At 39.5% G+C, this 6,532-nt stretch overlaps 1 pseudogene; it reads left to right on the top strand.

The window, feature by feature from the left end:
• Positions 1 to 1,006: 1,006 nt before the first annotated feature.
• LOC120618675 (uncharacterized) lies at positions 1,007 to 1,125 on the top strand (annotated as a pseudogene).
• The last annotated feature ends 5,407 nt before the right edge of the window (positions 1,126 to 6,532 follow it).

Below are 6,532 nucleotides of genomic sequence, written 5' to 3'. Positions count from 1 at the left end.
CTTGCAGTCAACATCCCCATCCCTGACCCCAGACAACTACCGATCTGTTTTCTGTCACCATAGATTGAATTCGCCTATTCTATAATTTTATAGAAACAGACTCATACAGTATGTTCTCTTTTGTTTCTGGCTTCTTTCATCCAACATACTGCTTTTGAGGTTCATGTATGTTGGTTTGTTTATGAGTTTCTGTTCCTTTTTATTATATTCCATTGTATGGATGGACCACAGTTTGACCTCTCACCTGTCGATAGACATTCAGCTTGTTGCCAGTGTTAGCCTATTATGAATAAAGCTGCTATGAACATTCACGTACAATCCTTTGTGTGGACATGTGTTTTCATTTACCCTGGGTAAATACCCAGGAGTGGAATTGCTGGATCATCGAGTGAGCATATATTTAACTTTATAAGAAACTATCAGATTGTTTTCCACCAACGGTGGGCATGTCACTCCGCAGCCTCAACAGCCTTCGGTACTGCCTGTCTTTTTGATGGCAGCTGCTCTAGTGAGTATGTAGTCAAATCTCACTTCCAAATCTCTCTCCTGTTCCATCATCACATTGCTTTCTGTTTCTGATCTCCTGCCTCCTTCTTCTAAAGACCTCTCTGGTTACATTGAATCCACCTGCGTAATCCAAGCTAATCTCAAAATCCTTAATTTAATCACATCTGCAAAGTTCCTTTTGCCATAAAAATAACATTCACAGGTTCCAGAGATTCAGCATCTGCTTCAGTTGTAAAATAAATGCATTAAAGTCACAAGATAGCTCATAAATCTTATCAAGTAAATAAAGCAGGTAACAGAACAGTGTATACAATATGCTCTAACTTTCAAAATTAACAGCAGCATATATTTATAGATAAAGGTTTGAGAGGATTCGTTACAAATCACTAATATTGGTGAGCTCTCCGTGAGAGATTAGTGAAGATATTTTTATTTTTTGCATTTCAGAAATGTATGCTTTCTTTCAATGTGCATAACTTCTATAGTTATTAAAAATGCAGTCTACGGCCATGCTGCCCTGAACAAGCCCAATCCCTTCTGATCTCAGAAGCTAAGCAGGGTCAGGCCTGATTAGTACTTGGATGCGAGACCACCTAGGAAGACCAGGTGCTATAGGCATAAAAAAATAATAAAAAATAAAGGATTGTAAGCTGACAACGTCCTTGCAATCTGTGAGGTCAACTAAGGGTTGCCTCGCCTAAAAACAAACAAACAAATAAATAAATAAACAAGCAAACAAGCAAAGGAAGATGAAATAGCATTGTTTTAATCAGCTTTATTCAATGTTGTCTTTAGCCATCGGAGGTTAAGACTATGAGCCTTTACTATTATAAAAAAGACAAGAAGAGCTAACAAGTGTTGGCAAGATTGTAGAGAAAAAGGAACAGTTGTGCACTGTTGGTGGGAATGTAAATTGGTCCAGCCACTATGGCAAACAGTATAGAGGTTCCTCCAATAATTAAAAATAGAACTACCATATGACCCAGTAATCCCACTTCTGGGTTTATGTTCAAAGGAAAGAAAATCCGGATCTTGAGGAGATGCCTGTGCTCTCATGTTTGTTGCAGCGTTATTCACAATAGCCACGACATGGAAACAATCTAAATATCCATCAACGGATGAGCGAATAGAGACGTGAAGTTAAGTAAGTGGCCTGAAACCTAGTGACAGTAATACTGAGCTTCAGTTTTGTTTTGGAAACTTTAGAAAAAGCTTTCCTGATTTGGAGGCTGCAAAATCAACTAACGAGTATTACACTGGAAATCTGCATAAGTAGGAAGTAAGGGGATAAGACAAAAATCAGATTCAGAAGTCCTGAGTATATAAGTGACAGTTGGTGCAAAAAAGCTGAACGAGCTCCCCTGGGGAGTATGGGAGCTAATACAAGCAGAGGAAAAGGCAGGTAAATGGAGAAGGATGGAGAAAAGAAGCAACTGAAGAAAGCCAAAGGCAGAGGGAACAGATCAGCATCGTGAAAGCCACGGGCTAGAGGAGTTCCAAGGCGAGAGCATCTACAGTGCCAAGTGGTAAAGATGCTCAGAAAATTAGGGTTGAAAATTAACCACAGGCTTGAGCGAATATGAGGTCAATTGACCTTGGCAAGAACAATTGAGAGGAATGGTGGGTTAGTGGGCAAGCAGCAGTAGGTTGGAGGTGAAAAAAAAGAGAATGGAATAGAGTTATAAGTGCAGACACCTCTCAAAACAGGTGACTGAAAAAATGGATAATCATACCCGATTGCTACAGGTTGTTATGGCAACCAACTAAGACAATGACAGTGAATGCTCTTTTTTTATTAAAGCACTTTTTTTAATTGGGGTATAATTTATCTACGGTCAAATTAAACCTTTATTAGTGCTCAATTCTATAATGTTTGACAAATGCACACAGTCACGGAACCATCATCAAAATCATAGATATAGAACAATTGCATCACCCCAATCACTTAACCCCTTCCCATACATTCAGCCCATAGTGATCATTGATCTATTTCTGTTCCTATACTGTTTGTCATCCCCAGAAAGTCATATTGATGGAAGTATACAGCACATAGTCTTTTGAGTCTGGCTTCTTTTACTCGGCAAAAATGCATTTGAGATTCAGCCATGTTGCTGTGTCTATCAGTATTTTATTCTCTTTCTATCACTGAATACTATCCCATTGTATGTGAAGGCACCTTGAAAAATGTGAAACGTTATAGAAAATCATAAGGACTTATTATAATTTGCAAAATATACACATTCAGGAGAGGGAGTATATCTTAGTTTGGGCTCCTTCAAAGGCAGACTCTTAGCCACTATGCAAGTGAATGTTGTTTATTTTAGAGGTGGTTGCCAGAGACCCCAGGAGGGGGGTGGAAAGTGAGACTGGGAAGGAAGGCAGCTAGTACAGACTGTGTCAAGCAATTAAACACAGTGGGCAACTGGAACTCAGTCCCATTGGTGACCTCTGGGGAGCAGCATGGAATACAGACCTTAGTATTGTCCAACTGAGGGGCGAGGGAGCTGGGGTATTTGTCCACTTCCTCCTGCTACTCACTGGCTGATGGCCACTCATGGAGGGCATTCTTTCTCAGGCATTTCTGGTATGACTGCACAGATCACAGTGGGCACCCCAACCAGAGAAAGTTCTCAGGGAAATGAATGCAGGTACTCACCATTGGAATTTGGGCCAGAGTGTGATGACTAAGAATGACAAGAAAAGGTGGGGCATTGACAGAAGCTTCTACAGAGTGTATACACAGATCATGAACTATCACCTCTTAATTTTCATCCCTTTCTTGAGCTATAAACATCAAACAATTTTACGGCTATTTAAGATGCTTTGCATGAAGACCTTCTAAATCATCTCTCTGTCACTTAATTAGGCTTGTCACTCACAGCTAACATTGCTATGTTTATAGTTACGTTCACCATATAAGGTCAGAAGGTTTATTTTTGGACCTGTGAGTCAGACATGCATACCCCAAGTATGTGTGGATTCATGTCACTATTTATCTTGTCTCTTTGGAAAAACGGAGTGTCATTTTTCATTTGTCCCCTGCCTTGCTGTGTCTACCTCTGACCCTTGACTGGAAGCCTTCTTGTTCATATTTACTTTTATAAATATCTTCCATGAACTTCATATTATTCAAAATATTCACAAATACATTATTTTACTTATTCTGGGTGGTAACGCTAAGAGGACAACAGGGACCTCCTGCCTCTTAAGCATTTTACAGATGAGAAAAGTGAAGCTCTGAGTTATTAAAAATCACTTAAGTTTCCACTGCATCATTTATGATACTTCTGGTTGTGAATAAGTAAAATTTCTAACTGAATTGAACATAAGGAGGATTTTGGGCTGCTGTGGACTGAATTATGTCTCTCTAAAATTCGTATGTTGAAGTTCTAATCACCAATGTGTCTGTATTTGGAGACAGGGCTTTTAATTTGACCTTAATTCAATAGGACTGGAGTCCTTATACGAAAAGGAAGAGTGAGATCACTCTATCTCTAGTGCATGAACCGAGGAAAGACCATATGAAGACACAATGAAAAGGAGGTCATCTGAAAGCCAGGAATAGAGCCCTGACCAGACACCTAATCAACTGGAACCTCGATCTTGGACTTTTAGCCTCTAGAATTGTAAGAAATAAATATCTGTTGTTTAAGTCACTCAGTTGATGATATTTTGTTATAGCAGTAGAAGCAGATAGAACAAATATAATAAATGTATGGGTTTTCAAGAGAGGCTTGATGTATTGGCTCAGTGATGTCATCAATGTCCTAGTTTCTTTCTATCTCTGCTCTGCCCTCCATGGTGTTGGCGTCATCTGATGGTTGGGCGTTCCTGTGGTCACAAGATGGCTGCCAGCCGCCCTGGTGCTTCAGGCTTCCTGTTCACAACCAGAGAGGGAGATAGAATGTCTCTGTCTTCAGATTCATTCTGATTGGCTCAGTCTGTATCACATGACCACCTCTGAGCCAATGACTGTAGGCTGGTAGATAGGGCCCACTGATTGGTCTAAACTGGGTCACATGCTCTACACAAGGCTGAGAAGGAAGTCTCCTTTCCCCAGAAATAAATGGAATCCCAAGCAAAAAGTAGTGAGAAAGGAAAAATAGTGGAAGGGACGCATGGAAGGCAAGTGTACTAGTATGCTTGGGCTACCATAGCAAAACACCACAGACTGGTGGTTTAAATAACAAGTTTATTTTCTCACATTTCTGGAAGTTGAATGCCCAAGAGCAAGGTGTTGGGAGGTGTGGTTTCTCCTGAGGCCTCTCTCCTTGCCTTATAGATGGTAGCTTTCTCTCTGTGTCTTCATGTAGCCTTTCCTCTGTATGTGTACACCCTAGTGTCTCTTTCTCTTCTTATAAGGATACAAGTCCTATAGAATTAGGGCTCCATCTTTATAACCTCATTTAACCTTAATTACTTTTTTAAAGACCCCATCTCAAAATACAGTCACATGAAAGGTTAGGGCCTCAACATATGAATTTGTGAGGAGGTAACACAATTCACTTCACAAGGGTGTGCTAGTTAGGAATACCATCATCTATAGGTTACCAATACTAAGTAAGAAAGGCTTAAATAAGCAGATTTTTAATTTCCTCATGTAACAAGAAGTGTGAAGGTAGTTCAGGGTTCTGGTCTGCCCCAGGAGATAAACACCACACACACCACCACATCTACCATTAGCGTGAGAGCCAAGACTAGAACGAAGTCCTCTACCCCTAGCCCAATGCCCTTGCCATTCTGATTTTGGTCTTGACAGTTTTCAGAATATGACTAATCATTTAACATTTTTACATTTAAACATTTTTAAATATTTAAAATATATGGATATGTGGTTTTCCTCCTATCTTCCTAAACCAAGATCCTCAGAAGTATTTTCTTTAACTATCTCTAAATCAACCATTCCCCAAATGTGCTATGTAGATCCCTGAGGGTCCTGAGACCATTTCAGGGCTCCACACATCAGTGATATGCTGGAACCGGTTCACACCAATGAAAAGAAATTGATTGTTGAAATTTTCAGGAATTGTTGCAGGCTACTTAAGTAGCTTGCAATTGGCCATGAAAGAAATATTTACATCATAGATACTGACACAGAGCCCTTTCTCTCTCTCTCTCTCTCTCTCTCTCTCTCTCTCTCTCTCTCTCTCTCTCTCTCTCTTTTATTTTCTTTCTTTTTCTTAAGAGGTCATTGTTAAACATTTACCAGCACACCACTCTTTGTAATAATATTAAGATGTCATTTTCCTTTTTCTCTGCATTGTTGTTTGCATTGTTGCTACAAAAGCAACAGGGGGGAAAACTGCTGGAATGAAGGTGGTATCAACCAAAATGTATGAGTAATCATATTTCTCATCTCCCACACACAACAAGGAGAGAAAGAAAGAAATGAAGGAGGAACGAAAGAAAGAAAGAGAGAGAGAAAGGAAAGGAAAGGAGAGTAAAAGAAAGAAAGGAGAAAGGAAGAAAGAGGGAGAGAAGAAGGGAAGGAGGGAAAGAAATAGCTTCATTTAACGATGTCCTCAATTAACAAATGCTGGCGAAGATGTAGAGTAATTGGAACCCTTGTGCACTGTTGGTGGGAGGTAAAAGGGTGCAGCCACTATGGAAGATAGACGTCCCCCAAACAATTAAAAATAGAATTACCATATGACCCAGCAGTCTTACTTTGGGTATATACCAAAAAAAATTTTAAAACAAGACCGTGAAGGGATATTTGCACACCCATGTTTATTGCAGCACTTCACAATAGCCAAGAGGTGGAAGCAACCTAAATATCTATCAACCAAGGACTAGATAAGCAAAACGTGACATATACACACTATAAAATATCATTCAGCCTTTTAAAAAGTAGGAAATTCTGCCACATGCTACAACATGGATGAACCTTGAGGATGTTATATTAAGTGAAATAATACAGTCACTAAAAGTCCAGGTAATATTCTACATCCTACCTTAGATGGTGGTCACATAAGTTTTTACACATTTAAAAACTCATTCATCTGTTCACTTAAGATTTCTTTAA

Source organism: Pteropus medius, unplaced genomic scaffold (assembly GCF_902729225.1).
Source record: "Pteropus medius unplaced genomic scaffold, Ma_sr-lr_union100, whole genome shotgun sequence".
NCBI classification, from domain to species: Eukaryota; Metazoa; Chordata; class Mammalia; order Chiroptera; family Pteropodidae; genus Pteropus; species Pteropus medius.
The sequence above is the reverse complement of the archived record's forward strand: the minus strand, read 5'-3'. Positions and strand labels throughout refer to the sequence as shown.